This window comes from Panthera leo, chromosome A1 (genome assembly GCF_018350215.1).
Source record: "Panthera leo isolate Ple1 chromosome A1, P.leo_Ple1_pat1.1, whole genome shotgun sequence".
NCBI lineage: Eukaryota > Metazoa > Chordata > Mammalia > Carnivora > Felidae > Panthera > Panthera leo.
The window spans coordinates 31,987,113-32,001,161 of NC_056679.1; the positions used below are offsets into that span (position 1 = coordinate 31,987,113).

The following is a 14,049-nucleotide window of genomic DNA, read 5'->3' on the forward strand; positions in this document are numbered from 1 at the left end:
GTCAAGAAAAAATGTCCATAAACACATTCTGAGAATGTTCAAGCATTTTTTATGTCTGTTAACAAAAGTATGCATATGAAGTTAAAACTCTGTCATTGAAGTATTTACTAATCAACCACTGATAATGTTTATAATTGTCAAAAACATTAACAAAAAATTATTCAAAGTAGTTCAGTAAATGCTTCTCTTATTAATGGATATGTTTAAAATTGAAATGAGCTTTAAAAATCATTAATACCTGTGAATTTCATGATGAAATCACCATTATGGAATTGCCCCTAAGTAATGATTTTGGAGAAGTGTGCAGGTACATGTCTATGTAAGCCCTCAAATGCTAAACAAATACTCCTAGAAAATGAAGATAAATTGTTTTGTATGTATTTTTCATCTTTGTCTTTCATCTTTATTTCTCATTTTCTGTCTGTATTGCCTTTTCTAGGCTCTCTGATATACAACAGAAGTGGTGCTGGCTTAGGCAGCACATATGCTAACATTGGAAAGATACAGAGAAGATTAGCATGGCCCCTGGACAGGATGATACAATAGAAGTGTTGATATTGACTATCTTTGGTCTCAGAGAGAAAGCTATCAATACTTCAATATTACATATGTTTTTTTGTTTTTTTCCCATTCAGATTATCAAATAAAAGAAGTCCCCTCCTATGGTGAGGTTTCCCCCCCCATCAATAATAGGTGTTGGCTTATTTGTGAAGTTTTTCTCTCTTATTGATCATATGACTTTTCTTCATTGTCCTATAAATGTTGCAAATTGTATAACATAGTTAAAATGATAAGTTACTCTTTTACTTATGGGATAAGCTATTCTGTATCATATGTTATTCTTGTTACATATTATTGAATTTGACTGGCCAATATTTTGTTAAAGATTCTGCATCCATGTGCATGAGAGATATTCATCAGATATGTTCTGACTTTTGCAAAGTGCTTGTCAACTTTTGATATTAAGGTCATGTTGGCAACATAAAATTAATTATTTCTTTGCTAAAATCTGGAAAAATTTTGCAACATTGATGTTATTTCTTTCTTAAAAATACAGAACAAGTACGTGGGAAACCATCTGCACATAAGGTTTTCTCCTTTTTTTTTAATTATAGATCTATTTTTATAAGGTATATAACAATTCAGATTTTCTATTCTTTTTTGAGTTCTACAGGAATTTGTCTATATAGCCAAAGTCACTGCCAAAAATTGTAAATACTTTTGTTATTTTTATGTCTAGAACCTTCAGTGATGATCATTTCGGTTCTTTCTGTTTTTGATCAGATTTTATAAGCATTCATCAATTTGATTAACCTTTTAGCATTGTCATTGTTCTCAACTGCATTTTATTTTCTATTTCATTGCTTTCTTCTTTTATCTTCATTGTTTTTTCCTTTATCCTCTTTTGTTTTTTTGATGTTTGTTTTTTTGGGGGTTTTTTTGGAACTTATTGAGATGGAGCTTAAAAAGTGTACATTTGTTCAAGACCATGATAAGTAAAAATGCTAGTGAGTAGATTGGTCCAATCTTTCAGTTCCATAAGGGATGGGCAATTCATAAATAATAACTATTTTACTTCACAGAACTTCTGCAAATTAGAATCAGTACAGCCACTACAAGAAGTATTTTATAAGATTATTAGTTTTTCTTATCTCATTTAAGCAAACATATGAAATGAAAGCTATTTTTCATTCCATATGAAGAATGTTTTTAAAAAATCACTGCAGGGGCTCCTGGATGGCTCAGTCGGTTAAGCATCCAGCTTTGGCTGAGGTCATGATCACACAGCTCATGAGTTCAAGCCCCGCATCCGGCTGTGTGCTGACAGCTCAGAGCCTGGAACCTTCTTCAGAACCTGTCTCTGTCTCTGTGTCCCTCCCTGCTCACACACTGTCTTTCTCTCAAATATAAATAAATGTTAACAAAAATTATAAAAAAAGTCACTGCAGGTATGACTTATCCAAGTGTCCATGAGTTTTATACTGTCAATCCAGTATGCAATGCAAAACAGAAGAAATGTTAAAAGAACCTGTATGGAAAAATATCAGACATATGGATATGAGTTTGATAAACCAAGGTCTATATTACAAAAGTGTGAGTCATAGCTCAATTTAGAAAAAAAAATGCAAAAGTTTTTTTAAAGGAATTATAGCTCTGTACATAATTCTTTATTGACTAGCTGATGAGATAGTGTGTAAGTGGCATGAAAGCTCTGGGTGAAAATAACTGTCTCTAAATAGAATGAAGCCATTGTGCAACTAGAAACTTCTTTTTCCTTCAAGTTTAAACACTTTTCCTATTTGAAGGGAACATAACAGAGAAAGAAATGTTGAACCACAACTCTCTAGAAGAAATAAAGTGCATCTCTTAATTCTTAACTTTAGTTCTTTTTAAAAAATATGTATCTATTTATAACATGTGATATATAATTTTTAAAAGTATATATATGCTTTATGCAACACACACACAAACACCGCTGTAAATGAGATACAGACTGGGAGTAATTTTTTCTGCACATTATTTTAGGAAAAGTTATCATTCTTTTCATATGATGATAGTTAATAATATAATAATAATAGTATAGTAGTAATAATAGTATATTGTGAACTATAAAATTGATAAAAAATGCTGTGATAAATCTACATATGTTGGACCACTGTAAATTAATTGTGATATATGTTTAAAATATATTTCATACAATACTATAGGAGATAAATTGAGAGACAAACCTTTATTTAGAATAAACCATACTGTGAGAGTGATATTTGAAGACACGTTTGATTAGGAATAACACTACGTCTTTGAAAGAAACTCGTAGACCTTTTAAAGGAAAGCAAAGCAAGCAGCTGCAGTCCAGTGTTGCACAGTAATATCTTCTGTATTTGTTCACTGGCTCTAACAAAGCTTGCAGTTTCCCCTTACCTTAGTGCTCTGCCTTACATCAGTGAATACACCATTGAAATACAGATAATAATCTGCATTGTCTATCAGTTCATGAATATTTGTTTGAAATACTCTATGTATTGTTTACCTCACATACAGTGTTAGTCTCATGATTCCTTATAACAACAACCATACTGTTGTTTTACATTGTTAGTAACCTAAAATGTGTCGCTGTGCCATAAAAACTCTCTTGGCTATATATCATGATAATAGTGCATAAGAATATGTGTTTTTTGTTTCTTTGTTTTGTTTTTTACAAATTTCTCATTATAAAATAAATGTCATGGGGATATAACGTATATAGCATGATGAGTATAGTTAATAACACTGTATTGCGTATTTAAAAGTGGCTAAAAGATAGATCTTAAAACTTATCACAAAAGGGACGCCAGGGTAGTTCAGTTGGTTAAGCGTCTGACCTTGGCTCAAGTCATGATCTCACAGTTCCTGAGTTAGTACCCTGTATGTGGCTCTCGGCTATCAGCACAGAGCCGGCTTTGGATCCTCTGTCCCCTCTCTCTCTGCCCCTCCGCCACTTGAGCTACCATTGTCTCTCTCAATAAATAAATAAATAAATAAATAAATAAATAAATAAACTAACTAACTAACTAACTAACTAACTAAACAACTTATCACAAGAAAAAAATGTAACTATGTATGGTACCTAGGTATCAAAACATAACATAAGATAACCTAGGTACATAACAACTAGTTACCTAGTTGTTACCTAGACTTATTGCGGAGCTCATTTGGCAATATCTACAAATACCAAATCATTATGCTGTATGCTTGAAAAAACAATCAACACCCTACCCAGATTCAGTGTGAGAAACCATAGAATAAATCAGTGTTTGAGCTGGGTAGGCCCTAGGAATCATCTACTAAACTCCCTGCTTTCTGAGGAACACTTCGTGCTCTAATTGACAAAGATCCAAAGATCTTTGTGTTATACCAGAAGATTGACTGTATGTGACAGAAACCTAGATACCCTTCCACACACACACACCCTTCCACAATCCCACTGTACAGGAATAAAAATGATTCCTAAGGCTATATTAAAAAAACAAACAAACAAAAAACATTTCTGTTTTAGAGTCCAAGACCAAAATTCAATGCCACATTTGTGGCTTACTAGCTTTTGAATCTTGGGCAAGTTCCAATACTCTGGCGAAGTCATTTACCATTTATATCTTTTGATTTCCTTCTCTGTAAACTTAAGACTCATCATAGAATTTGTTTTATAGGACTGCTGTAAGGATCAAATGACAAAGTGTTTAACAATTATTGTAAAATCTCAATGACTTAAATTTTATGGTCTACCTTAAATGACTTTGTGTATTCAAAATGGCCCACAACATGTAACAGGTATTTCATGCACATTATTTAATAGCATTTAGTGGTTAAAACCGTGAGTTATTGAGTGAGCCTGGCAGCATGGAATCCTGGTTCTTCCAGTTTCTAGCCGGTTACCTTGGGCAAATTATATAACCTCTCAGGTTATTGAAATGATTAAATTATCTGATTAAAAAAATACCTAATTGTTTATGAAACCCTTAAAACAGTGCATTGACTATATAGCAATATACAATAAATATTAATGTTTAGTAATACCAGTATTATAAAATAATATTGATATTAATAATTATTATAATAACTTCAGCTTGGACACATTCACTGCTTAATCCTGGAAAGACATTTCTCTGGATTTTAAGTCTCTATCCTTGTGCTGAGTGAAAGGAAAAAGGGAAAAAGTCCCTGGTACCTTAATGCTCAAAAATTCGATCATCTACTGTATCAGCTTTAATGCACAGTACTGATATTAAGGTAACTGAATAGTGGGGGTATGACCCACTAATATATCTCAATCAATTATGACTCATGCCATATCAAATCTCTTACTAAACTAAGTTAAAATAGCAAAGTTTATAAAAATGTATTTATAATTTTTCCCTGACATGAAGTCAATCTTACTCACTTGACTTCACATAATGCTTTCTTGAGTGAAAGAGAGAAATATAGTTACAGCAATGAAAATGAAGCACGATTTATACCCATTATTGATGCAAACCATGGAATCAAGTGCCAAATGTGAGTTACAATATTTTCCACTGACTGTGATAGAAAAAAACAAAACAAACCTAAGTTGCTATCATGCTCATAGACTTTTATCCTATTCAAAAGCATGGGAAATGTCCATATTCCTTTTTGGGTCCTGGAGGACTGCTATCTGCCTGCCCCTTCATCTCCCCAGTGCAGGCTAATTGGAGGTCCAGCCTTCGGGCAGTAGCTGGGAAAGTCAGGATATTGGATGTACAGTCTACCCCTATGAGGGAGAAACTAGGGTTGGGTGTTTTTGCTCAGTCACTCTGTACTGAGCCAGAGGGAATGGTTGCTAGGAGTGTTTTTGCATCCACTAGAACCACCTCTCTGTTTTCATGTGATCCTGGGGGACTGTAGAATGCCTAGTCTTTTCAGCTCCCAGAGCTAGGTAATTTGGAACCAGTCTGTCAAGTGGTGGCCATAACAAGTGGGTGATGGATGTATGGACAACTCCTTCCAGAGAGAAGCTAAAGAGCTGGTTTACTTTTGGAGACAACTGAAGGAAGATGGCTGGGGTTGAGGCCACAAGCTCTATGAGGCTCCCAGAAGAATCCCAGTCAATTCTCACATGCAGGCTGATTAGAAGCCAGAAGCTCAGGCCACAGCTTGAAAAATATGTAGTCAGATCCCTTCCAGGTGTTTCTGCCTGCTGTCTCTGTACTCAGCGTGAGGGACAGTTTTAAGAAGTGCTTTGTACTCATTTTAAAACTGTATTTTTGTGTAACATGGTCCTGTGGTACTTGTGGATACCAAGCCCCGTTGGCTATCAGAGCAAGCTGATTTGAGGGCCCTGCCCCTTGAGTGACAGCCAAAAACCTTGGGGTACAAGATGTGTGGAGAAGTTTCTTTCTAGGGGGTAGCCTTAGGAAAAAAAAAAACACACAGGGCCTAGACTAAACACTAGTTTGTATTGGTGGAGCCAACCTGCAGTAGAATGTGGGGAAATGCCCACCAGCTCTTTCAGGCTCTCAGAAAGATGCAGGGTGTTGAGAAGCCTGACCCTCAGGCAGCAGCTGGCAAAGTATGCAGCCAACCACTTTAAGGGAGAAACTGGGGGATGGTCTTTTGTGCCTGTTGCTCACACCGAGTCCAGGTGTATAGGCATGAAGAGTGTTCGCCCGCCTGTTTAAAAAATAGCTTCTTTGTTTGCTACAGTGCTGTGGGGCTCATGAATGCAAACTCTGTTGGCTAGGTGATTTGAGGGCCTGTCCTTCAGGTGCCAGCCATAGATGTTGGGGTGTTAAAATGTGTGAACAGGCTCCTTGAAAGGAGAAGCCAGTAATTTGGTTTTATTGTCAGAGTGAGCAGGAGGGAGAGGGTGGGGTAAGGGCTCCCCCAGCTTGTTAGTGCTCTGAAGAGGATCCCAGTCATTCCCTAGATTGTTATTAGGAGGCAGGAAGTTAGGTGACAGCTACGAAGAATGTTGTCAAATCCCTTCAGGGGAAAAGCTGGAAAATGGGAAGTTTTGTCTGTTTGCTCTGCACTGAGCCTGGGGCAATGGTATCCAGGAGTGCTCACACACCTGCTTAACAAGTGCTTTGTCTGCTCCTGTTTTGTGGGACTCATGAACACAAGTTCCCCTGACCTTCAGATTTTGACCTGTCCCTCGGGTGTTAACCTTAAAAGACAAGGTGCTAGCTTGCTGCAATATCTTCCTTCCTTAGGGAGAACCCACAAGTTGAGAGGGTTCCCTCCCAGTTGTAAGGCACTGTGCAGAGGTTGGGGTTTCTGGTGAGAGTGTATCTCGCATTTCAAAGCCCTTGATGGGCTTGAAATCGCATTTCAAAGCCCTTGATACTTTCTCAGTTGCCCAATGTGTACAAGTCATTCAACTAATTTTTGGATTTCTGTCAGTGGAAACTGATTCATATGTAGCTACATATTTGGTGTCTCTGTGGTAGGAGGGAAATTCAGGAGCCTCCTATGTGGGCATCTTGGTGACATCTATCCTTAACTCTTGTGAGATGTTCGGTTTAGTTACAATTGTTTTTGCTAGTGGAAATAGAAATGAGATTACCATTCAGACATAAATGTGTATGTTACCATTCTTGTGTAAATTGGTCAAGATCAGTATGAAAATAATAATTTTTAAAAAGTACCAAATAGAGCATATGTATCTAAATAGACATGTCTTCTTTTTTGCCTTTCATTTCAAAATGAAATTTAGATTAAAAAAATGTATTTTCAAAAGCACAGCTTAAGTTATTTTTAAAAAGGATATAATGTGCATTTAAACTGGGTAAAAGAAAATGGAAGATCCTAACATCAAAGGCAATTATAAACCTTTATTGAAGTTTAATTATAAAAGAGATCCATGTTGGATGTGTTTATCAACTCATTAAATATGTTTTAATTCTGTACTTATAAATTTAAGGAATAGATTTCCTTTCTCATGTTGGGTACTTGGGGAAATAACAAAGTAATAAGATAGTGTTTGAAGGAAAGTTCATTTAAGAAATTAAATTATCCAGTACAATAAAGTTCACACTAAGTGACATTTAAGCAACACAACACAGCACTTAAGATGGTGTGTAGTTACTGTAAATTAATTTCCACTCTGGTTATTTTGCTAATTTATCTTGTTTAGCAGAATAACAGCAATATACCAAAGAATTGCTAAAACCTTTGTCATTGATTGATCGATTGACATTTTAGCTAAGTTACAGTTTTTACATCAATATATACCTGTTATGTAAGTATTGCTGTTAGACATTGTATTCCCATGGGTACTTCAAACTAATTTGGTAAATAAATAGTAGCTTCAGTCTAAAGAGAGATTTATCATTTTGCTTAGGATATATGTATTTCCATTTATTCTGTTCTTTTTCTTTATCCCAGACAAATTGTTGCAGGAGAAATTCTTGGTTTTAAGTTTCTTGTTCCATAAATATGACTCGGGATATCAGCATTCAATAGTATCTTAAATCTGTGCACTTTCTAAAACATTATAAACCTAGAAAACTAAATAAAGTGATATTAATTTTCTTAAAAAATTATAGATCTTGGTGAGCATAATAAAATCACATTTTTTTTTACTGATTTTGAACCAATTTTTCAACCTGAGTATATCAATCTTACCCCCTGTATATTTAGGTTTGGTTTTCCCTATCATTCCCAATATCCATTTAAATAAACATTTGGAGAAATGCTTAAAAAATGATGATATTTCACATATAAGCAGGAGAAGTAGGAATAAGGTGCTGACGTATATTAGAGTATTCCACTTTTCTCCAGGAAAATGTAGAAAAAGAAGAAAATAAAAGATAAAACTCCTCAATCCACATCTTCAGCAAAATTAGGGTACTTGGACAATTAAAAACTCCAAATTACTTTAAATTGCAGTCAGAGTAACTGGTAGTAGCAAGACTTGTGGATAATAAGCCACAAAGGGATAAAGGGGTAGAGACAAACACAAAGATCTAGGTTTATTAGATCTTGAAGTTAGTATCAAGCAAATGTCCATACCAAGAAGAGAGAACCCCATCCTGAGCGTGAATAGCACTGAGCAGAGCTGTGACTTAACAGGACATCATGGCCAGTAGAGATGGAAAACCAAGGTTTTGTAAGGGACCAACAGCGGTAGGATGGGACATTGAGGTAGATCTTAGTAATGGAGTAGTCATTTTGGAAGCCATAGGTAGAAGTGGCCAATGAGTGAATAGGTAATTCAGTACTGAATCAGGAGTGTTCCTGAAATAAGTTAAGTTTTGACAGTAGAGGAGGTGTAGCTACACAGGGAAGCCATAGTTTCATGAAGCAATCCATGTCTGTAGGAAGCCCTTAAGTTGATTAAACTGGTAAACATTCTTGTCATGGAATGATTCCTTCTGTCAATGGAATCTTGTGATAGTAAGTGAAATAGCAAAATCCAACTTATTTAAATAACAGTAACAGCAAGATTAGCCCAATATATAACTTTAATTCAAAAAAAAAAAAAAATCAGGAATGCTTGAGTGGTTCCGTAGATGAAGCAGCTGACTCTTGGTTTTGGCTCAGGTCATGATTTCCCGTCTCCTGGGTTCCAGCACTGCAATGGGCTCTGCTGATGTGTGGAACCTGCTTGGGGTTCTCTCTTTCCCTCTTTCTCTGCCCCTCTCCTGCTTGTGCTCCTCTCTCCCTCTCAAAATAAATAAACTTAATTTTTTTTTAAATCGAGCCATGGCAACTCTGAAGGGTAACTACAAAGAATAAATAAAAGAATTCAATAATATTATATCTGGACAATAGGAGGTATTGATCAGACATCACTAGGAAAAGACATAGAAGAAAAAATACATATTTTTAATGAAAAGGCAAACTCTATCCTAATAAACATAAGATAAACAGATACCATAAAAATTTTAATACTGAGAGATTTGTCACTGGACAAAGTGAAATGAAAGTAAGAGATATGAAGGTATTTGGAATAGACCTTTTTAGTCTCAGTACAGAGCATTATTTTGATTTAATTTCTGATCCATACATCCTCAGGGCATTTGGAAGGCAAGAAAGGCAAAAGCACAAAACACTTTCATGTCTTTGAATCCAAATCACTACAGTTTATTCTTCTTTTTCTTCTCCTCTGCCTTTCCCCACCCTGCCATATCTTACCACAAACGCCTTGGTTTTTATTTAAGAAATCTGAAAAAGCTGACTAGGCTTGCTCTCAAGCTTGCATCAGAGAGAGCCCCAATTCTACTATATCTCTGCTCATTTATTTTGAGAGAGAGAGAGAGCATGATCAGGGGAGGGACAGAGAGAGAGGGAGAGAGAGAGGATCCCAAGCAAGCTTGTGCTGTCAGTGCAGAGCCCCATGAGGGTTGTAAACACACTACCCATGAGATCATGACCTGAGCTGAAATCAAGAATTGGCCGCTTAACCAATTGGGCCACCCAGGTGCCCCGAAAATATATTATTTCTAGACACACTACTTTTTTTTCCCTAAATATACCTTCTGAATATATTTTATCTTAACACACCTTCTGTCCTGTAATTAAATAAAATTTTCTCTTTGATTTGTTTCCGATAGTGGTACACCATTAGTATATCAGCACAGAGATGGTATACCAGTATAAGGCATTATCAGATATGACAGAGTGCTGATATTTTCTGGAAACAAAGAAAGGAAGCATTTCTGGGTAGTTTGACTTTATTATGAGCAAGGGTAGGGACTTGCAAGGACAAAACATTAACAGTGAAACTTATTCTACTTAATTCTCAAGGACTAATATCTTTTACCAATCAGTCTAGAAGTAAAAAGTCAAGCAAATTTTACAATATGAATTTAGCCTGGAAACTAAAGAGTAAAACAAACTTGACATTGAAAATGACCTGCATTGTGTTTAAACTTAGGACAGTGAACCTTCTTAGGACAGTGAACCCCGTGACAAATAAGCAGACCTTAAGCACAAAATGATCTTATCTTTCAAATTATAATTTTTTTCCTAATATTATCATTGATTTGACATGCTCTTGGTGACAATATCTAATTTATTTTGAAACTCAAATGACATTAATGGAGAACATAAGAATTTGATGTTTACCAAAATGGATCATAGGTTAAAATAAAGTTGAGACACGCTTATTTGAACATACATTGGAACTTTAATTATAGAATGATTATCAAAACTTAAATGCATTAATATCTTTCTCAGTTAGCTGGCTTACTGAGAAAGACACATATGTGCTGTGCAATTGATTAGTTTATGGTGTTGAATGTATATAAATGCAAAAACAGAGGGGGAGGAGTACTGGGGTATTATCCCAAATTCTCAATGTATCATTGTGTTTTCTCATATTTATCTTTTTCAAAAAGAAGATGTTAATATTTTTTGTCTTTTCCCTCATTTACAAATGACACTATATGAGTAATCTGTCTTTCAAAATTCCAGGATTTTGTTTGGCTTCCAGAATTTCCAGTATAGTGGTTGGTTGATTCAATAATCACATTAGTGGAATGTTAAATTATAAACCAAATGTACACATTTACTTACATTTTCAAATGGAGGATATTTTACAGGTATAAATGTTTTATTCTAAGGCATTTTTACATCAGGATTTAAACAAGAACACGGGTTCATGCTGTGAAAAAAAATAGCCATAAGAAGATACAAGACAATTCAACAACTATCAATCATTTTTTCCTGTCAGCAAGATAAATGGCAACTGTGAACAATCAAAAGGTGAAATAGGGCAGAAGTTTCTTTCTCCCTAACCAGGCTACCATGCACTTCCAGCTGATTCATCCAGTGGTGACATGTTCCTTCAGTTAGAGAAAGTCTCCCCATCTGTGCAAAGGGTTGGAGCTGCTCATAGCAGGTGACAGTTCCCAAACCAGTCCATTTCACTAGGAGAGATTCAGAGACCTAAATCTTCAACACTAGCAGGAAGCCTGAGTATTTTGAGTGAACTTCACTTCTTTTTTTTTTTTTTTTTTTTTCATAGTTGCTTTGGCCCTTTCTAATTGGTTATACCCAAAATTATATACAACACTACATCATTCATTTTATAAGTTGTTAACTACTTTCACTATTTTTATTAATGGATTTCTGGACTTTCCAGTACTTTCTAAAATGTTTATAATTTCAGAGTATAGAAGGTAATTATCCTTTGGGCCACCTGCTCATGTTTGCACCAAAAATTCTTATAAGTGGCTCTTTTTATCCATCTAGGTGTCTACTGATCTTTTTAGTAGTACCACCTTCACTTCAAGCCCTCCACCAATTTCACTGTAGTAAATCAAGTAAGAGGCAGCTGGAAGGTCTTGCATACAAGGTTGTTTGAGGTGGCCCTGAACCTACAAACATCACTTTGATCAATGTCCTTGGCCACAGTAGGTGCAGATCCTTGCCTCAATGTAACAGGGCTAAGAAATTCAGTTTTCTCTGACTGGATGGGAAGCAAAAGTAGATCACATACAATGATATTTGCAATCATGGCTTCCTGATACAAATTTCAAAATCTTAAAATACAAGGATATTTGCATTACAAAATTTTATGATTACAAAGGGAAGCCATTTAAAATTACATTTGGGCATGGTAGGCAATGCTATTATTGATTATACTGATCTTATCTAAGCACATTACATAAAATATATGTAATCAAACATATTAAACCATATTGATGAACATAAAAATGATGTAAGCATATTATATCATGTATTATATACTTAATTTTAGTATACTTAATTATAAAGAGGGCACTTGTGATGGCACGGGGTGTTGTATGTAAGTGATAAATCACTGAATTCTATTCCAGAAGCCAATATTGCACTGTATGTTAATTAAAATTTAAAAATTGCTTAAAAAAGCAAACTTAAAATCGAACAGAAACAGATTAAAGTATCTATCAAATATACAACATAACTTTCAGGAATAATGATTATTCCAGGTTGCTTTTGAATACTTTGAATAAATATTTTAAATTACTTTGACTATATACCCTTAGTAGGGTATATGCTGAGGACAAAAGATCTACAAGTAATCTTAAACTTCACTACACACTGTACTTAATGTTAGTTTTAATAATGTTATTATATTTTGAAATTACGTATTGTAGGATAAAGCAAGTAAATGTCTTTATGTTTTATCAGATGAAGGTTTTTAATGTGCATGAAAAGAAATACAAACAGAATAAGAAAAAATCCTATAATATTAAACTTGAATTAGACATGTCAAAAAATCATAATTATTTAAATCCATGTTTTAAAAAGTGTCCATATAGAGATTAAAAAATGTGAATAAATGAGTTTGATTGTTAACAAAAATATTCTGATACAAACTATGGTGAGTAAAAGAAATACTGATTTCTGGTTCATTGAATTATTAGTAAAACTAATATTTACTTTTTTTCATTTCACAAAGTAAGGTATGTACAGCAAATCTCTGAATGTTCAGATATTTAATAGAAAATGAGGGAAGAATACAGTATAGGTCAGTTTCTACGATGACATTGATATGATCAATTGAAGATACAGCATTAAGCTACATACTTGTGGTTCTCCACAAATTTGATATGAAAAGACCAGAATTCCTCCCTGGAGAAGAAATTTCAGGACGATATGTAGAAAATCGTCAAAGAAAACCCACCACATAAGGAAACAAGTTAGTAGAGAATGACCTCCAACAATGTGGATTTTAGCATTAACAAAGACAGTTTATTTTAAGAAGTGTTTGAAAAAATGAAGCACTGTTGACGAAATCTGCTTGAAAATGAATGATTTTTCACACATCAACCTACAGCAAATAATATGTATTATAAAACAGTGAAATTTCTTTCTTTGAATCAGGAACTGGAAAAACATCAGTGATTATCATTTCTTTTCAATTTTAATTTTCATTTTTCTTTTACTAATTATCTCAGCCAGTGAGGATAAACAATATAAAATAAATTGTAAACATTTAAAACTGTATTCCCAAATAATATAATTTATACCCAACAAAAATTCCAAAAATTAGCTAGAAAAGTTTTACCAGAATTAATGAGACAAGGAAGTAGCTGGAAGATACAAATACATTGTAAAAAAAATTGTTATATTTTTATCTGCAAGGAACAAAAATTAGCAAGTAGAATTTTTAAATGCTATTGATAAAATATGAAGTCTCAAAATGAGAGATATATCATGTTTACAGATTAAAAGAGTCAATAATATAAAGGTGACATTACTTCCCTAAATTAAGTCCATATGTTCAAATATATTCTAAAATACTCATGATATTTTTTTAACAGGACATAACTAGCTAATTCTAAATATATTTGGAACTGATAAAGACTAAGAATAGGCAATCTGTTCTTAGAGGGAAAATGAATGCATTTGAAGGATTTTTCTCCACCAGATATCAAGACCTAGAAAACTGGTGTTTAAGACAATCAGATGCTGGTATCAGGCTAGAGAAGGACTGATGGGACAAAGTGAAGAGCCTACAAACAGATCTATGCATTTCTAGAAACAAATTTTGAAAGAGGCAGTTTGCAGATTAGAAGGCAAAGGACAGACTTTGCAATAAACCCTGCTAGGATATTTGGG

At 34.4% G+C, this 14,049-nt stretch overlaps 1 non-coding gene across 1 annotated transcript; it reads left to right on the forward strand.

The window, feature by feature from the left end:
• Nucleotides 1-463: 463 nt before the first annotated feature.
• LOC122202585 lies at nucleotides 464-569 on the forward strand. The gene has a single exon (XR_006194748.1). It is a non-coding gene; the product is annotated as a U6 spliceosomal RNA (small nuclear RNA).
• Nucleotides 570-14,049: the final 13,480 nt, after the last annotated feature.